This window comes from Protopterus annectens, chromosome 11.part0 (genome assembly GCF_019279795.1).
Source record: "Protopterus annectens isolate FY-2018-M chromosome 11.part0, PAN1.0, whole genome shotgun sequence".
NCBI lineage: Eukaryota > Metazoa > Chordata > Ceratodontiformes > Protopteridae > Protopterus > Protopterus annectens.
The window spans coordinates 483998056-484017175 of record NC_056745.1 but is presented as its reverse complement, the minus strand read 5'-3'; the positions used below and the strand labels follow the sequence as shown (position 1 = coordinate 484017175).

Here is a 19120-nt window from a genome sequence, read left to right as displayed (position 1 = left end):
TGTACTTCTTCTATATTGCTGTTTGGGCTATCCACTGCACTTTGAGTGATTACCAGATGCCTTGTCCTGTTAGTGGCCCACTGGATTCTGGGCATCCACATTTTGTCTTACTTTGACTTGCTGATTTATGCAGTGTCTGTATCCAGTTATTTGAATTCACTAGAGAAGGTTTTGGCCTTGCCTCCCAGCTAGGGTTCAAGTTGAACCTCTGCAAGTAGTGTCTGTTACCCTTAAAGACTCCTCTTTCTGTAGTCCTTAATTGATTCTCACAAGAGAATGGCCTTTCTTCCAGAAGACGATATCCTGTCTTACCAGACTGTTTCTGGAATTCTCTTAGAAGAATGTCACCTCATCTGAAATTGTGGGACCCAACACCTTCATCCCCAGGAATCCCAGTTGCCAGTGCTGCCCTTCATTAGACAGGAGTTAAAGTGGTGGAGAGGACAGGTGAGTATCAGTCCAGAACTTCTTTCTCCCCTCTGATGCCAGTGCAGTCTGTCCTGACAGATTTCTCTTAGTTTGGGCAGCTGTGTCAATGGGGATGAAACTGCAAGCCACTTGGGGGCCAAAGATGCACGGAAGCGCATCAGTACCAGCATGTTGCTGGTGATTCACACCTTGAAAGTTCTTCACCATTTATGGACTCCGGGTCCTTTTCTGGTGGTTACATGCAATAACTGTGATGTGGTACCTCAACAAAGAGTACAAGGTCATACCCTCTGTGGCTTATTGGAAAGGAGTGGATTCTAGACGGGTCTTCTGTCCATATGTTTACAAAGCACTACATGGTTGATACCTTTTCTAAATCCAGAGCAGGCTTTATGAGGACAGTTCTCCAGGTGCTCCTGGACTGTTTTATCCTTCCAGCTTTGGGAATCTACCCATATGTTAGTAAGGCAGAGTGTTTTGTTGAACATAGTACAGTTGTGCAAGTCCTACTTACCTGTAGCAATAGATGTTCGTATAGTTTGTTGGAGTTGCACCAAGTTTTGTTCAGCAGCCTGTGTGTGCACACATTTGCAAGTGCACACATGGGGGGGGTGTCTGTCTCGAACCTTGCATTTTTATCTGCTCTTTGTGCTGGCTCTAGAAAACTGAATGGGGTTTTGTCTGTGGGTTTGATGTGCAGTCCTGGTCCTGCCAGGTATTTGGTGCTTCACATCCACAGACAGGCAGTGGGAGGAGCTCTGTGTTTGATACCCTGCCAGAGGGAGAGTAGCCGGGTACTACTACCCATATGCCAGGAAGGCAGTCTGTTCTGTGAACATCTACTGTTACAGATAAGTAGAACTTGTGCAACTGTACTTTCTTATCCCATTGTGCCATGAGACCATAAGAGTGTGGCAATGGGTGATGTCTTCACACAGCTTTCTGATAGCAGTGCACATTCTGGTTTGGACCAGTGTAGTGGACATCCTCGCATCTCACAGGTGGTCCCTCAGTCTTACAGTGGCAACCAATATATTCCGCCACTGGGGTCAGCCTTACTGTGATCTTTGCTTCTCCTCACAATACCAAATGTAGCAGCTACTTCACCCTTACTAACCCACAGGGATTAAGACATTCTAGTCCATCTTTGGCCACCCGGACTTCCGTATGTCCCCCCCCTTCTGTTAATGACAGAGTTCTTATAGAAAGCTTAAGGTGCTTGGCAACCGTAGTCCTGATAGCCCCCTTTTGGTCCAAGGAAGTATGGTTTCCAGTGCCATGGCCTCATCAGACACTACTTCCATGGTCTCTGGATCTGTAACCAGACATTTTTTCACCATCTAGCAAGTGTGATTCAGACATCAACTCCCTCAAGCTAACCATGTGGGTTCAGTAATTCCAGTGATGACCATTAACCCTGCTTTAGTTGCTAGAGTACTTTAGTAGAAGACTGCAGAAGTCAGTTACTCCATAATCAAAGCCCGGTTAGCGGCCATTTTTTTTTATATTCATTAAGGCCTTATTTTTTTAGTTCTATAGCCTCTTGCCTTTTTGAAAGACACTGAGACCACCCATTAAAGAATCCACTTCATCATGAGTTCTTGCATTAGTAATTCAGGCAAAAACGCCAGAGTCATCTTCCTAAAAAAAAAAAAAAAAAAAAAAAAAAAAAAAAGTCTAATCAGACAAACAATCGTAGCTGATCTTTCATAAAAGATGTCAGTCATTTGATTTTACAGTAGCCTCAGAGATCACATTTAAACCAGTATATTCACTTTCCTGTCTTCTTTCCAAGTCATTCAAACAGATTACCAGCTTCGCACCCTGGATGTGCATAGTAACTTATGGATTCTGTTCTAAGAAAATTGAACCATAAGAAACAACGTCCAGCTCTTTGTATTCCAAACAAGGAGTAGTGCGTCTCCGTCACTTGTCTAGGTGTTTTTCTGATTGCAATACCTTTGTCTGCTGTACCAGAGGCTTTCAATTACCATCAAAACCTAAGACTTCTACAAAATCTGTTTTGACTTGTCACTGGTTTTCTGCAAGCCATACATTTGTGCCTCAGTGTTTTGGTTAGCAATGCACACCTGTATCAGGTACTATAAACTTGACCTTGTATCAAGTTCCAGAGTTGCTTCTCTTTCAACCATTCTCTGCAGTATAATGCTACCCTAGAAGAAAGTAGCTGCTGGAATCTATCCCAACTATCAAAACGAATGGAGATGGCAATACAGGATACGAAAGTTATGTTCTTACCATAAAAATAGATACTTTATTTTTTCTCTCAGTACTTTTGAATATAACACCCGCCATCCCCCCTACTGAATTGTTACCTTTCTTTTTGGATGGGCCTGTTGCACCAATCCTGAAGTTCTCTTCCATATTTTTTCTCCATAAGTATTTCATATAGGGCAAACTCTGGGCTGAGGAGCTGCAGTGCTTTATATGCAATAGGGAAACTTGAACACTGGAGAAGTTTGAGTGAAAAGTTTTGACATCTCTGATCTGCTACGAGGGTAGATAACTTGACCGTAGAGACATATGGAAAGAGGACAATAGATTATGCAAAGTTTTTTTTTTCTTTTTGTAATTATGCTGTTAAATGTTTTGCTTCAGCGGATCATTATTGAAATGATTTAGCCGTATTCAGAAGTTTTCCTTTACATCACAACATGTGGTGGATAGACTGCCTAATAGTACTTTTCCTCCCATCAGGGAATATTTAAACATCTTCCCAAGAAAAATACTTTTTAAAATGTTTTTCTTTATGCTGACATCACTTGATAAAAACACTGAGCTTGACTCATTGGCATTATTGTAGGAAAAATGTGAGTTGCTCCATAGACTTTAATGGGTATGTATGCCAAGGTGTCCCATTAGTGGTCACGTCACACTTACACCAAGGTAACATCACAGTTTAAGTAGTTTAGTAAAAATTTGCAAAGCTTTGTATTTAAAAAAATGTCCCAAAAACACAAGGAAAGACAGATGGGGAATATACATGGGTGACATTTTGACACGTTAAAAGATGAGCTGTATATAGAAATTTCGGCAAATCACTTTGCTTACTAAAGTTCTATTTGTATTTACTGTATGCTGAGCGATTGTACAGTTACTTCCTGATTCTGTGTCATCTAGCCACACCTTCTAAAGATGCAATTGCCACTTGTTGCTAGGTTGGTATAATATACAGTTAAACAAGTTACAAGTCAGTAAGGAATTGCTCACTTGTTAGAAGGGGAACAGCTCTGCGTAGATCACTTTTTATTTATTGATTTGGTTCTTGCCACATTTGTCTTTTAAGTCAGATCCCAAAATACCTTCTCTGTCTTCTGAATGGATTACTGTTTAAGCAGGCCTAAGTTTTGCTTTTCAGGATTTTCCTGTCTCCGTCAGAAAGCATAGTAAATGTAGAAAGTTTAAATCTTGTTGGAAGTTGAGGTTTGAAAGCATGCTTTCTTTATTCAGTTGGGGAAATTGAAAGAGGCTGGCAGGGTAAAGAATCACTAGGAAATGGCTAAGAGCTAATGGAGTTGTAGTATTTAACAGTCTGAATAAGTTGTAGCAGATGGCCATAAAAAACTTTGTCATGTTGCACAGTAAAACTCCTTTAAACTTTAGATATTGTATAATTACTAACAAAAGTGCCAATAAGTGATGGCAGATGGCCATAAGAACTTTCTCATGTTCGACAATAAAAGTCCCTTTAAACTGTAGTTGTATAATTAGAAATAAATATATATACATCATCCTAATTGTATAATTAGAAATAAATATATATATATATTATCCTAATTGAACTGTTTTGTTATTTATGGTCTTACAAGTAATTGGCCGTTTAAAACAAGAATACATTCTGTATGGAACAATGGAGCTTCTGAGTAAAACATGCTGTCAGAATTTAAAAAGTTTAGCTGTCAGTCTTTGAGGTGTCACTTGTATATTTTAAAAAGGCATTATAGAGAGCAGATTTGAAAGTTGTTGTTGTATCTTTCGGCTTTTCCCAGTTAGGAAAGTGAGAACTGTAAATTTGTATTGTTTTAACCAGTCTAGCTATTAGTGTACTGGTGGATGCTGAAGAAGCCTTGCAGTACCTCCTGACTGCTGTATTGAGCTTGTCATTGGAAATGTTAATTATTCTGTGTGTGTGGAAGTTGAGATGGGTCAGATCCACGTCAGTTACTACTTTACTAGCTGAAGAATGTGTGCAATAAAGATGTGTTTGTTCAATGAATAGCAGAGACCGTAGGAAAAGAAAAAAAGTGCAGCAGCAGCTGAAGGCAGATGAAGATGATAGTCATAGTGATTGCAGTCGCTAGCAGTAAAAGTAATTGGTAAAACGGATTTGCAGCTAAAACACAGAAGACTGGAGTCAACCTCACCAGTATGGGAGGGCAAATACTTACGATCTTCATAATATAAATTTTTACTGCCCTGTTAAACGTATGCTAACTTTGGTCTTCTCATGGAACACAATCTGTTAATTTCTGTGGTATTACCCCTGACCCTGTGGATGTGTGCCAGTCTGTGTTCCATCCTGCAGTTAGAGCAGTAAATATAGAACTGCTTAATAAGTTTTCTTAATCAATAGATACTTGTGCAGTGACAATTGGTATTGCTTCTGTTTTGTAGCCAGTGCATCTAAATCAGTTTTCTGAACGGGGGAGGCTGCTTTGGTGCGTTTATGCATACAGATAATCATCATTTGATCACTGTTATAGTAGTCTAAGCTATATGGGTTATAGCCTGCCTAGGATATAACAGCTGGCTAACTTCCAAAGCTTAAGGGGGACCTTCCATATGCCCAGACCATTGGAAACTACTAGCAGAAGGAAAAGCCAGCAGCCTGGGTTCTATGTTGTTCAGACCTTTCATGCCAACTGATATAGGGAGGTTGGAGCACTGTAAGAGGTTAATGCAAGGTAAAAATAAAAATAAAAATTCCCTAGTGGGTGAAGCAGTGATCATTCAAACATTTACTGATATAGCAAGTTTACTTGCACATCTGTGCTAAGTTCATCCTTTGCTCACTGCTGCAGTAGTATAACCTATGTGGGTCGATTACCACCAAACCTTAGAAAGATAGGGAGGATGAAGGATGAAACATTTACAACCTCCTTGGTAACAGGCAGCAAACATCTACTGTTGTGGTAAATTTACTTGCGCTGCCATACTTTACTCTGTGTAGGTCTGAGTTGACTCTTGGATGTAGTTCCTAGCAGTTTAGGCTGGCTGGTTGCTTGCGTCCAGTTGAGTGGCTTTGCCTCCCATCATTAGTTCTGATGTTATCACTTTCTATCTTTCCTCATCCTACTATACAGTGGATATAAAAAGTGTATGCACCCCTGTTAAAATGCCAGGTTTTTGTGATATAAACAAATGAGACCACAATAAATCATTTTTAATGTGACCTATAACTTGTACAATTCAGTTGAAAAACAAACAAATATGTTAGGGTAAAAGGTATAAAAAATAAAAAAAGTACAATAAGCTGGTTGCATAAGTGTGCGCACCTTAAACTAATACTTTGTTGAATCACCTTTTGATTTAATGACCGCATTCAGTCTTCTTGGGTAGGAGTCTATCAGCATGGCATATCTTGACTTGGCAGTATTTAACCACTCGTACTTGCAAAAGCCCTCCAAATCTGTCAGATTGCGAGGGCATCTCTTATGCACAGCCCTCTTCAGGTCACCCCACAGATTTTCTATTGGATTTAGGTCTGGGCTCTGGCTGGGCCATTCCAAAACTTTAATTTTCTTCTGGTGAAGCCATTCTTTTGTTGATTTGGATGTATGCTTGGTTCTATCCGGGTTCATAGGCTAACTGCCCTTCTGGGCAGTTGGTGTTATTGTTGTGTTGAAAGGTGAAATTCCTCTTCATCTTCAGTTTTCTAGCAGATGCCTGAAGGTTTTGTGCCAGTATTTTGAGCTGTTCATATTTCAATCCACCGTGACTAAAGCCTCAGTTCCAGCTGAGGAAAAGCAACCCCAAAGCAATGATACTGCCACCACCATGCTTCACCATGGGGATGGTGTTCTTTTGGTGATGCAAAGTGTTGTTTTTGCGCCAAACATACCTTTTGGAATTGTGCCAAAAAGTTCGACCTTGGTTTCATCAGCGCATTTTCCTACATGCTTTTGGGAGATTTGATGTATTGTTTTGCAAATTTTAGCTGGGCCTGGATGTTTTTCTGTGTAAGAAAAGGCTTCCATCTTGCAACCCTACCCCATAGTCTAGACATATGGAGAATATGGGAGATTGTTGTCACATGTAGTACACAACCAGTACTTGCCAGAAATTCCTGCAGCTCCTTCAGTGTTGCTGTAGGTCTCTTGGCAGCCTCCCTGACCAGTTTTTATCTTGTCTTTTCATCAATTTTGGAGGGACGTCCAGTTCTTTACAATGTCACTGTTGTCCCATATTTTCTCCACTTTTTGATGACTGTGTTTCATGGTATATCCAACACTGTGGAAATTTTTTGTACCCTTCTCCTGACTAATACCTTGCAACAGTGAGATCCCTTTTGATGCTTTATAAGCTCTCTGTGAACTATGGCTTTTGCTCTAGCAGGCAACTGATTAAATTTCAGGAAAATCCTACTAGGACAGCTGGACTTTTATTCGGGGTTAGAGTCTCCTTAATTGATGGCAGGTGTGTACCCAAGAAGACTGAAAGTTGTAATTAAATCAAAAGGTGCTTCAACAAACTTTTAGTTTAAGGGTGTGCACACTTATGCAACCAGCTTATTGTATGTTTTTATTTTTATATATTTTTCCCCCAACCGATTTGTTTGTTTTTCAATTGAACTGTACAGGTTATAGGTCACATTAAAGGTGGAAAAAGTTTTGAAATGATTTATTGTGGTTTCGTTTTTTTTTTTATATCACAAAAACCTGGCATTTTAACAGGGGTGTGTACACTTTTTATATCCAATGTACCAGTTATAATTTCCACTCCAGCATTACTGCATGTTTTCCAGTGGGTAGACCACAAAATTGGAGCTTTTTTTTTTCCTTTAAACCCCTGAGGCACTGAAATTCACTGATCACTGTCTAAGGCAGATGTTCAGCCATTTTGACTTTAAAAGGCATATTCAATCTTTTTTTTTTATTCTTTTCAGCAGTAAATTGCTCCTTGTAGTCATTTGCAGTCCGGATTTGCTCATTCTAGGTCACCTTTCTTGTCATACTGTGCCCATTATTTCCATTCAGTTTCCTTATCTGTCTTTTCCACTCCATGTTCAGATTTCTTCTTTCCTGTATTTTTCCCTTATCTGTATGCCCCAGTAGTTTCCACCTACTGAGTTTGAGTTCTGTTGCTGTCACTTGTAAACATACTGTTCCATAAGTTTGTCCTTGAATCCATCCTATGTACACATGACTACACTCTGAATTAGAAAAATAGCATTATTAGAATGAGGTTCATAGGCTTGTTATAGCTAGGCTCCTGCCTTTTATTCTGAGGTTCTTGGATGTGAAACTTGCTGACACTAGTGAAGTTTGTACTGCCAACTAGTGAAGTTTGTACTGCCAGACACACTGTAATCACCATGGAATGGCATATGAAAATGTAGCTGTTTTAGAGGTTAACACTCTCTTCAGCCTCACTGCCACAAAAATGGCAGTCACTAGTCAGCCAACATATTTAAAAATTGTTACATTAGTAAGCCTTGGGTCATATGCCATTGTCATGGAAAACATGGACATGTATGCATTTGAGGTATAGTAGGTTGAAAGTGCAAAAGCTGGTTTGTTACTCAACATAAAAAAATAAAATATTTTGCAGATAAATGGGGATGAAGTGGATGCAGTGGCAGGTTTTAGTTTTCTGGCTCAGAAATCTCTGCAGATTATAATTGCAGCCGTGAATTTAAGATACTTGCTTTTTTGAAGGAACGCTGTGACAAATTTGAATAAGATATAAAAGGAGTAAAGATGTCACATTGTCAGCAAAGGTCCATATACTAAAAGCTGTGACTTTCCCTGTTGTAGACTGTGGCTGTGAGAGATGGACTATAACTAAGACTATGAGCAAGTAAGTTGATGCTTTTAAAAGTTGATGTCGGAGAAATTTTTTTAAAAATTCCACAGTCAAAATTCCATGGTCTGCAAGAAGATGGAATCACTTAATGCTCAAAGAAATAAATCCAGTCTGTTCACTGGAAAGCCTGATAATAAAACTAAAACTCATACATTGGTCATATGCAAAGAAAACACAGATTCTGAGAAGTATCAAAATAAAAGAAGGGCTTTACCATGCCAGATCTCGTCTGTCAAGACGTGCTTCTTCATGTTCTTGTAAAGTCCCTGAGGTCATGAAGTCAGATTCACCTAAAAAGCAATAACAGGTTGACATATCCTATGTCCAGTAGAGCTATCTCAGTGAGTCTGATTTATGCAAAGGGCTGGGACTGCGATGATCCACCATCAAGTTTAGATATCTTCAGTACCATCGACACCTGATGCGTGCTGCCAGCAGCAGTCCTAACTCTTAGTAGAGCTACCCAGTCAAAATGCTTCTGGATTGTTTTATCCTGGTGCGCACCTAAAGAATACTAATTTACACAGCTGGTACTGCCAGCCCCCTGATACATTTTTGTAAAACTGTTAATACAAAGAGTTAAAAAGTTGTTATAACCACAGACTTGCAGGTTCTCAAAATGGATTCACTCAATTTACAGAAACTTAGTGTAACTAAATGAGGTGATGCTTCACTTGTTTGTATGTTGTCACTTAACATCTGTAAGTTAGCATTTTGTGTCTGCTTGTTATATTAAAAATAAAGTAAAACAGAAGCATAGAAAAGAGGCTTTGGTTTGATATTATATCTAGAATAAAGAGTTCAGTAATATGGTGAAACAGAAAAAGCTGTGCTAAAATGCTGTGGTAGGTACAGAATTGTTATCTGAATGGAAAAGGAGTTAGTACAACCAGTGTAATTCTCACCTCCTCCAAAATACAGTATACCATTTCATAGGGAAAAAAAGTTTAGTATTTGTATCGGAATCAATAAAGAGGGACTCTTACTATATAAAATAGTTGCTACCTATAATACTTGTGTGGGAAATTTTAAATTTTAATTTGATAACCTTGTTACTGTATACAAACAGAAGTATGGAGCATTTTAAATGCTCAAGAATGAGGAGATTACTGCTTTCCTCTTAGGGTGAAAGGAATTAGTTTTTATGGAAACTGTAAAAGTGGTCTATGCTAAAGACGAGCTGATATAAAGGAGTGATACAGGCATTGTCTCCATGGCATAGAGGGATGATGGAGTCTTGACTATGAGCCAATGATTCTGGTCTGATTTAGTGAATCTGATCTCCGAGGAGTCTGATGGGGGACAGGGTGGAGTTTCAATTTTTGCCAGCTCACCTATCCTTGTAGGGGATCGTTTCCAGCCAGTGATTAGCAGAAATTAGTTGAGGCTAATGACCCTAGTCCAGGGGCATGCAAATCTGTAATGCACATTGAGAAGTGAGGCAAAACAGTGGGTAGGACATACAAAAAAAACCCAAAAAACTGCACAGTTGTCAGGCTGATGCCATGCTAAGAAACTGTGACTTTGCACACTTGCCCCATCTGCTTACACTAAAGATTTCTCCTTTGTAACCCTGGTCAGAAGGTTGGGTGTAACAGATGTCAGTAAAGTTGAAGTGGATGATCAAGGAGTGGCTGATGGACACTATCATGCATTCATTTAATTCTGCCATCAGCAAAGTACACTGGATTGGTCAGGCAGTTTTTATGCGCTGTATGTTCTTGAGGACATGGTTATAAATGTTGGGTGTGTTTCCTCTTCCACTTAAAATAGTTAAGGTTGTTTTTTAAGTACTGGGTTGCCTAACCAGGTTCAAAACTTGTTATCCTTATGTGGCCCTTGAGCAAAGTGAACTTCAGTGGACTGAATAAACTGAGCAACTAGCATGATGTTTTCCTTCACTATGCCACATTACTCATCTTTTTTACAATTTGCAAAATACTTTTAACATACATTAGGAATTTTGTTAACTATTTGAGTTGCATATTTCATTGGTTCTGCAGCATTTCCTGGTACATTTTCTTTTCTTATACATACTTAACCAATAGCTGTAGTTTAGATTTTAAAACTGTAGTTCATTTTGTTAGTAACATGATTTGAAATGAGGAGGTCCCAGCATATCAGTCAGTTTAAATTCACTAGGCTTTATTTTCTTCCTCACAGATGACTATCGGCTGCCACCAGTTTCTCACCTATTTCACTGGATATGCCTGACCTGCCTTGGCCTCTCCCATTTTCAATCCAGACCCACATTTGGGGCTAGTGAGTAGACAAAGGACAGAGGTGTGACATCACAGTGCTACTGTGGAGTGTGCCCCCTCTCCCAGCACCCCACAGCAATATTACAAGCTCCACAGTAGATTATCCTCCAGGAAGGTTTGACTCAGACAAATAACTGGTGCCAGGACCATGGCCTAAAACTAGATGCAAAAAAAAATGCATAATTATACTCTTTGGGAAGATGACTACCCCTGCAAATTACAGCATTGGTAACACTCCCCTAAGACTAGATCCATTGGTAAGGGACTTGTCAACTCATGTTGACTGTAACCTGAAATTTGATCACCATATGTCCATGGTAGTGAAGAGTCTACGTGATGTAACTTGTGGTGTAAGGGCATGGCATCCAGATCTAAGGAGATTATAGTCTCACTATACTCGGCCCTCATTAGATCAGTAGAGTATAATGCACATTTCGGCATGTACCTGACAAGGCATTTGTAGCAACTGGAGTGGCCACAGAGGTTCTTCGCTAAAAGAAGATGGGGTTTAAATGTCCTTTGGGAACTGCCTCAAGGCCCTGTCCCTGTATTCTGTCTCTTACCGACTACTGAGGGGCGTGCTATGCGTAACCTGCAAGGCATTGTCAAATCCAGCCCTAATGGCTCTGCTACACATTGTCAAAACAAACAGTACCAGAATTACCAGATCTGAGGATCTAAATCTCTTCTGTGACAAAAAAAACACATTGGAGGGATAGGTATGTGTCTCTCCTTTTCTGAAACAGACTCTCCATTCGTGCCACCTGTGGCTGTTGTGGACAGTGACGGTTTATAGACATCCTAAGTCACAGACATATGCCAAATCCATTCTATCCGGTGGGCACTAATAATTGTGGAAATTTGGGACATGAATGGCTAGGCTTAAAAATGATCTAGGGCTGTTAGCCTAGCAACCTCCTATGATTCCATGTGTTATAGCTAAGTTTGGATACTCCCCACTTAGCAAGTGTTCCTTCCTGGTTTATCTCCTTCAGAGAATGTTTCTCACATCTTGCAGTTTACTTCAGATTTATTCACGTGCCCTAGAAGTCTGATATGTTATACAGGGTAGATCAGACTCTCAAGTACTTGTTTGGTAATTCTAAAGCAGACCACGCAATGATTTCCATATCCAAAACTGTTTCTTCTAGAGAAGCTATTATTGCTAGCCCCAGTCACTCTTTATAAAAATGGGAAAGCTTTTGACTAATTTGGGGAGAAAGTGTAGTCTTCTACCAGAGTAGCTTGCAGAGTTTTACACTGCTAGGCTCACGTGAATTACTTCTGTCTTTTGGGAACTTGCAAAAGATAACTGTTAACCTTCCCTCTTCTGATGTGGAAAAATTTGAATGCCTCTTTATTATTTGCTTTTTATTTAATTAAACCTGACTTAATGTGTTCTTATGACATTGCAGAGAGTGTCACCAGAGTTGCTGTTTCTGTGTGAGTTATGAGGTGATTTGTTTGGTTATGGCCTCAGTCTTCCTGAAGAGGTTAAAACTGAAATTTTAAATTCTGTCCTAGGGAAGGAAGTTCTGTTTGACCCCTCTGCTTCTCAGGCCCTTATGAGGTTTGATAAAGAAAAGTTGATACTAGGGATAACCCAAACCTTCCAGTGTTCCTTTTTAAAGCAAATAAGAATTTCCATCCTCCTCATTTCCCTTTTTCAATAAGCAGTGTAAGCAGTAAGGAGTCTACAAACAAGATTTCAAAAAACAATGGCCTTTTTTTCAACCTCCTTCTTGGCAACATCTTCCTCTCCCAGAGTCTTAGTCTTCCCATGTGGTACCACATTGTTGCATACAATTGGGTTCTGAAAATTGTTCAGAAGGGGTAGACTTGGCATTGGGATTCTCTCCCTCCCTTTCAAGGGATCCCCACCTCCTCCTCCTCTACAACAGATGTTATCTCAAGCAGTCCTAGAACCAGTTCTGGCAGATCAAAGAAGCAAAGTATTTTATTTGAGGATTTTTCTGGTGCCAAAGAGAAAAGGAACTTTGGTGCCTGTAGCTGGACCTCTCTATTCTCAATCTTTTTGTAAAGGTCTGAGATAGTTTAATAGAGCCTGTACCCTAGCTAGATAGAAGCACCCTAACTAGATGGATGTCCCAGTTTGCAGAGTATTTTGATGGCTCCATATTGAAATGTTAGCAGTGGTGACAGACAAGAAGAAAAAAAAAAATAAGACAGAAAATTCAGGAGAAGAGGAAATCTCTAGCATCGTTCTCCTTTAAACTTCAGTCTTCTCTTTTAAGCTTTTTTTCTCTGAGGTATGGCGGTTTGTGGAGCTGTTACATACAAGTCCCCCCCCCCCCAAAACTTGTATATACCAACTCCACAATCACCATACCTCTGAGAAAAGGGAATATTCGAGGGAAAAGGCCATCTCGATCTTGATGTATGTAAGTCCATTTTTTCTGCAATTCAGTCTGTGTTCTCACTGTAGTGGGTCATGATATATCAAATGGTTACCATATTTTGAGATTATTGAGGTAGCCTTTTAATGTTAAAAGGATGTTTTCTTCTTGGCATCATCTGTGAGAGGATTTGTCAGCAGTTCCTTTCAGATCTAATGCTGTTAATCTTGCCTTCCTCAACTTTTTCACAACTACATCTACCCAGGCATTGAGTAGAAGTCAAATTTTAAAATGCTGTTAAAGAAAGAATGCTATTATCATTATGTGTAATGATATCTGAGTGGCAAGAAATAAACAAAAATTTATGTGATGATGAGATGTCCTCACATAGCACTCAGCTGTCTAGACGTTTGCCTCTTTTGGTAGATTTTTCATAATTTGTAATTTTCTGGCAAAATGTCACTAAATAATGGCAGACACTGGAGTTTCAGATTTTACATCCTTCAAAAAGAAAATTCATGGTAATGCAAAACCAGCTAATGTTCTTCATATTCATCTGCTGCTGTAGGTTAAGCTATATGTGCTGTATCCTTCATAGAATGGTAGCAGACAGCCAACTTCCAAAGCTTCAGGCCACCTTCCACACTCCCAAACTGTTAGTTTGAGCTGTGCTGACTAAAAAAGGCAGGTTTGGGCACCAAGCCCTTCGGAGCTATCCTGCGGCTCAATAGTGTGCTCCTCTATAGGCTTTTGAGGATCGATGGTCAGCTTGTGCTGTTACATTGATGGACAGATGAGTTATGTTTGGGAGAATACCTTCCACATGTAAATTTTTTCATTTAATTTCCTGTTCAGAAAAGTATATTTTAAGCTAGGAATATGTGTTTTGACTGTTAAGCGACTTTCATGTACTTTTTACACACGGGTGCACTTTTGTGTTTGACAGTTTAAAAATTGAGTTAAACTTTCGAAAACTTTTTTTTCTGCGAAGAAATTGTGTTAAATTGCTTTTTGGGTCTAGTGATGTGTTAGTGCTTTTTGCTGTATTTTTATTGGGAAAAGAGACTTTAAGCAGCACAAGACGGTAAAATTTTAATAGCAGTATAGTTTCCCCAGGAAAGAACCATTTTCATGTTGACCATGGAGCAAACTACAGGTCCCAGGGTTGGTCCTTCTAGCCATACAAAATAAATAAATAAATTTTAACTAAAACAGCCTTTTCCATTACAGCAGGCTAGCATTTTGCCTCAACTGCAGATGGCTGACTGCTGTGGCTAAAGCTGGTTCCTCAGACCACTTATCTTTTCTCCTGAGATCCTTCTGGTGTTGCCCATACAGCCACTATGGACCAGGGGTTAACAACATCCTCTGCTGTTATTGGGGTTTCCTTAGAGGGCCCCACCCCTTGCTGTCTGCATTGGAGGATGTTTTACAGCCTGTAGTTTCCGTGTTAGCCAGTCTACTGCACCTAAGAAAGCAAATAGAATGTACGAAGTTCCTCAGTCTTTCAAATTTCTATTTACTCATCCCAGAACTGACCCAGCATCTGTAGTTTTAGTTAATCCAGCTGCTGTTAAGCTGGCAAGTATGGTAAAATATTTGATAAGTTTGAGGAAAAAGTGTATGTTTCTGCTACTTCAATTTTTAGAATTTGAATTGTCAGGCTTGTAGGTTTATTCTGACTGTGAAATTAGGTGAAAGTATGAGGAATGTCCTGTCTGCAGTTCCTTCCTGCGAGAGAAAATCTGCTTTTTTTCTCAGGTTGTCACTGATTGTTTAAAGTATGTTTATGAATGTAGATACTATATCCAGGGCTATGCCACTGGTACTGTGTTGAGAAGGTTTGAGTAGCTGCAGTCTCAGAACCTCCTAGAGGATGTAAAAATGATATTTTAAATTTACCTTTGGATGGAGATTTAGTTTTTGGGCCCAGTGCCGCACCCATTGTAGAAAAATGTGATGAGGGGTAAGCTGATGAGGGAATCTCTCAGATTTTTCAGCCCTTCTTGCCTAAATTTTCCAAGGGACTTTCTGCTCCATCGACCAAGTTTGGCAAGAAAGAAAACCAGTCTTAGCAAAATGCCGGTAAGCAGACATTTAAAACATAACGTCATGGAAAAGTTCCAAAAAGAAAGCAGGAACCACCAAGAAGAAAGGACAGTCTGATGGTTCCCATCCCCACCCCACCCCACGGCAGTAGTCTGAATTTGCATTTCTTTCTTCCGTCAGCAACAGATTGTTTCAGCCATATGGTTTCAGAGACTGATTCATCAGGGTTTCAGATAGCAGTGGAAAGAAACCCCTCCTTTCCAGGGAATTATTGCACAATTTTAGTGTTTGAGGCATATAGTGTGCTATTATCATATTTAATTTTATTCATAAGCACCGCCCCTTGAAAATTTTTTTAAACTAAAAATGTCTGATATGACATGAGTGTAACCACAGATGTTATGTAGTCCTATCTCGCCAACATTCTTACCCGTGGGTTTGGAGCCGAATATCGGCTCCAACTCGGCCAACTTTTCTAGCTCGAAGTCTTTCATTGGCTGGGCTAAGCAAGTATCCGATGGTGCACTGCTCCCTATCCCCAGATCTCGTTTGCCGCTCGTGTAGCTCGGACGTGGTCTCGCTTGGCTGTGGCTAAGTACCTATTTTCTTGTCTTGAGAAAAGTTTTGTTCATAAATAAAAAGCTATTTTCATAGCATTTTCATTCTTAGCAGGTTGTGATAGTGTGCTTGTTCTTGTGGTGTCCCGCTAACTGTTCCCTCGGGCTAGGCCCGTTTCAGTTAGTGGACCTAGTCCTTTCCGGTTGATTATTTTGTGTGTGTGTGTGTGTGTGTGTGTGTGTGTGTGTGTGTGTGTGTGTGTGTGTGTGTGTGTGTGTGTGTGTACTGTTCACTAAACCATTTAGTTAGAGGTTTGATCTGTTCCCTTACCTTGTGGTCATCAACCGTTTTAGTTAGAGGTTTTTGACATTGCTTCTCTAGTGTGTGCGCGTGTGTGTGCGCGTGTGTGTGTGCGTGTGTGTGTGTGTGTGTGTGTGTGTGTGTGTGTGTGTGTGTGTGTGCGGTCACTGTTTATCTCTAGTTCCCGCGTTTTTTGTGGTGTTGAGCATCTGAGTTCTTGTCAGACTTTTTGTTTCTGCGATGTCCTTCAAGGATGCATCTGCAGTCCTTACAAATGGGTTGTCCTGTCGTCAGGCAGCCCCTCGGTTGGCCGGATTCCAAAATCTGGGTCTGGCCTCGGCTGGTGTCGCACTTCACCCGACGTCATAGCTGCAGTTATTCGGGTATAAAGGCATCAGCTGACGCCATTTTCCTTGGTCTTTCTTGCCGCGTGGCGCCCGAAGCAGAAGCTGTTCGCAAGTGCCGGTCGGTCAGAACCAGAGATTACTACTACCGAATACTTCTACTACTACCGAAGACTTCTAAAAAGCTAAGTACCCCGTTGGGGACTCTTTCTTGCCTCAGCCGATGTCAGAAAAAGTGAATAACTGTTTAAATTGTGGGAAACAAATACCTCATAAAGATTTCCACTCTTACTGCTTACCTTGCTTAGGCCCAGACCACGACGTAGCAGCTTGTCTAGCCTGTGCTTCTTTCAACCGACGAACGCTTAGGCGTCGGTCTGAATTTGCTGAAGAGTTTTTCGGCCCCAATTTTGCCTATATTATGCCGTCGGATACTTACGCAAATTTCTAAAAAACGCAAAGAAAAGGACCGACACTCGCGGTCCGCGGTTTCGGCCGAAACCGCGGTTAAGCCAACCGCGAGTGTCTCTGTTTCGGCTGAAACAGAGTCCACGGTTCTTCCTTCGGCAGAAAGCTTGCCACTTACCGAGGCCTCTTCCAGCTTGGCTGAATCTGCTACGGAAATCCCACCTGCTCCTGCAGGTTCTCAGGATTTATCAGATAGTATCCCTTTGGATATTTCTACCCCTGCACGTGGAGCTGCTAGGCCTCCTGCATCCATGTCGATTAAGGCCTTTGCCAGGGCTAAAGCAGCAAAAACTACCAAAACTTTGCCTGCTAAGACCCTCTCTCACAGGCCCAGTTCTAGTTCTCAAATGCTTAGTCTTGCAGAGGATCTCATTTCTTTGATCCGGGGATCTCAACCACACCAAGACAGGGCCTCTCACCCACCTCCAGAGAAGAGGACTAGAGTAGAGCCACCTGAGCCAGTCTCTTCAGATGGCTCCTCTGATGAATCGGATAATACTGACCCTCCAGAGGCCCCCTTCTCTCCTTATGAGGACTCTGATGCAGAAGAGTCCATTCCTTCTGCCTCTCCGCCTGAGGAATTTTCTTTTGGTGAAACCTTGAATGCTATGAGGGAACAATTTCAATGGCAGGGCCAGGATTTTTCAGACTCTAGGAAAAGGCTTAGAACCTTTTTGCATTTGCCACAGCATAGGCCTTTAGCCATTCCTCCAGTACTTACTGTTGTGGATGATGCTTTTAATGATGCTTGTACTGCTCCTGACTCTCTTCCTCCGGCCCCTGCTAAGCCCGATAGGTACTACAGGGTTCCGGACACTCATTATCATTTGTATAAGGCCCCTTTTGCAGATCCCGAAACTATATCCCAGGGACCCAAGGCTGTAGCAGCTACCTCTACCAAGAACCCCCTCCCCTCTGAAAGGGAATCCAGGGCCTTAGAGAGATGGGGTAAAAAAGTTTACACTTCTGCTACTCTTTCAGCTAGGGCCTTGAACTGTCAATTCCACATGATCCAGTATCAGGAATTTATGTTAGACCAATTAACTAAAAAGCTGTCCTCAGATGAACCATTAGACAAAAAAATCTGTTCAGGAAATGGTACATAACATTCAGCAGGTCAGTAATCATTCCTTAAAATGCGGCTATGATGCAGTGGAGGCTTCCTTTAGATCAGCCATGACTGGCACAGTGATCAGAAGACATGCATGGTTAAAAGAGCAGGCCTTACCTGACCATGTCAAATCAAAGCTACTAGATGCTCCCATGGACAAGATCAACTTGTTTGGCTCTCCTGCACAACAGGTGCTGAAGAAGATGGAAGAGAAAGCAAAATCTGTCCAGACAGTCAAAGATTTCTTACAGGTCCAACCTCCAAGGTTTAGCAGGAATTGGCCCTCCAAGAATTGGTCCTTTCCAGACACCTCCAGAGCTCAGAGAGGCAGGAATAGGCGATCAAGAGGCAGAGGTCAATCCAGAGGTGCCTACAGGGGCGTCAGTGGCAGGCTAACAACCAACGAGGTACAGCCACAGACACAGCCACCACCACTACTACAGGACAATCACAGTGACTTTGCTCTGGCACCGCCTACCAGGGAACAACTAGAAGCACCCTTAGGCGGGAAGCTAGCCTTATTTTCAGTAAACTGGCATTACATCACAGGAGACAAGTGGATTTTGCAGACAATAGACCAAGGTTACAGGTTTCATTTCCATACTCTACCAAGGAAGAGAGGAATTCCAAACCTACCTCCAAATCAAAAGACAGAAGCTCTAAAACAAATAACTCACTTACTAAGGATGAGAGCTGTAGAAAAAGTACCATCTATCGAGCAAGGCCAAGGATTTTACTCCAGGCTCTTCCTGGTACCACGAAAAGAAAACCAATGGAGACCTATTCTCAACCTGTCCACTTTAAACACATACATCATTGTCCCAAAATTCAAAATGCTGACCTTACAGCAGCTTCTTCCCATGTTGGGCAAGGAGTGTTGGCTGGTAACTCTAGATCTCAAGGAGGCATACCTGCACGTCCCCATACGACCAAATTGCAGAAGATACCTCAGATTTCTTGCAGGATCAGAGCATTATCAATTCTCAGCATTGCCCTTTGGCTTATCTACTGCGCCCAGAGTGTTCACGAAATGCCTGGCATCAGTAATTGCTCATTGCAGGCTTCAGGGAATCCAAATCTACCCTTACCTGGACGACTGCCTGTTAGAAGCGGACAACAAAAACAAGCTAGCAGAAGACTTTAAAAGGGTCATTTATCTACTGCAAGCCCTGGGATACACAGTCAATACAAAAAAGT

At 41.0% G+C, this 19120-nt stretch overlaps 1 protein-coding gene across 4 annotated transcripts in view; it reads left to right on the top strand.

Annotated features, from left to right (window-relative positions):
- The window catches only part of CSRP2 (cysteine and glycine rich protein 2), an 881805-nt gene that overhangs the window by 276804 nt on the left and 585881 nt on the right, over positions 1-19120 (top strand). The gene's annotated exons all lie outside the window — the stretch shown is intronic.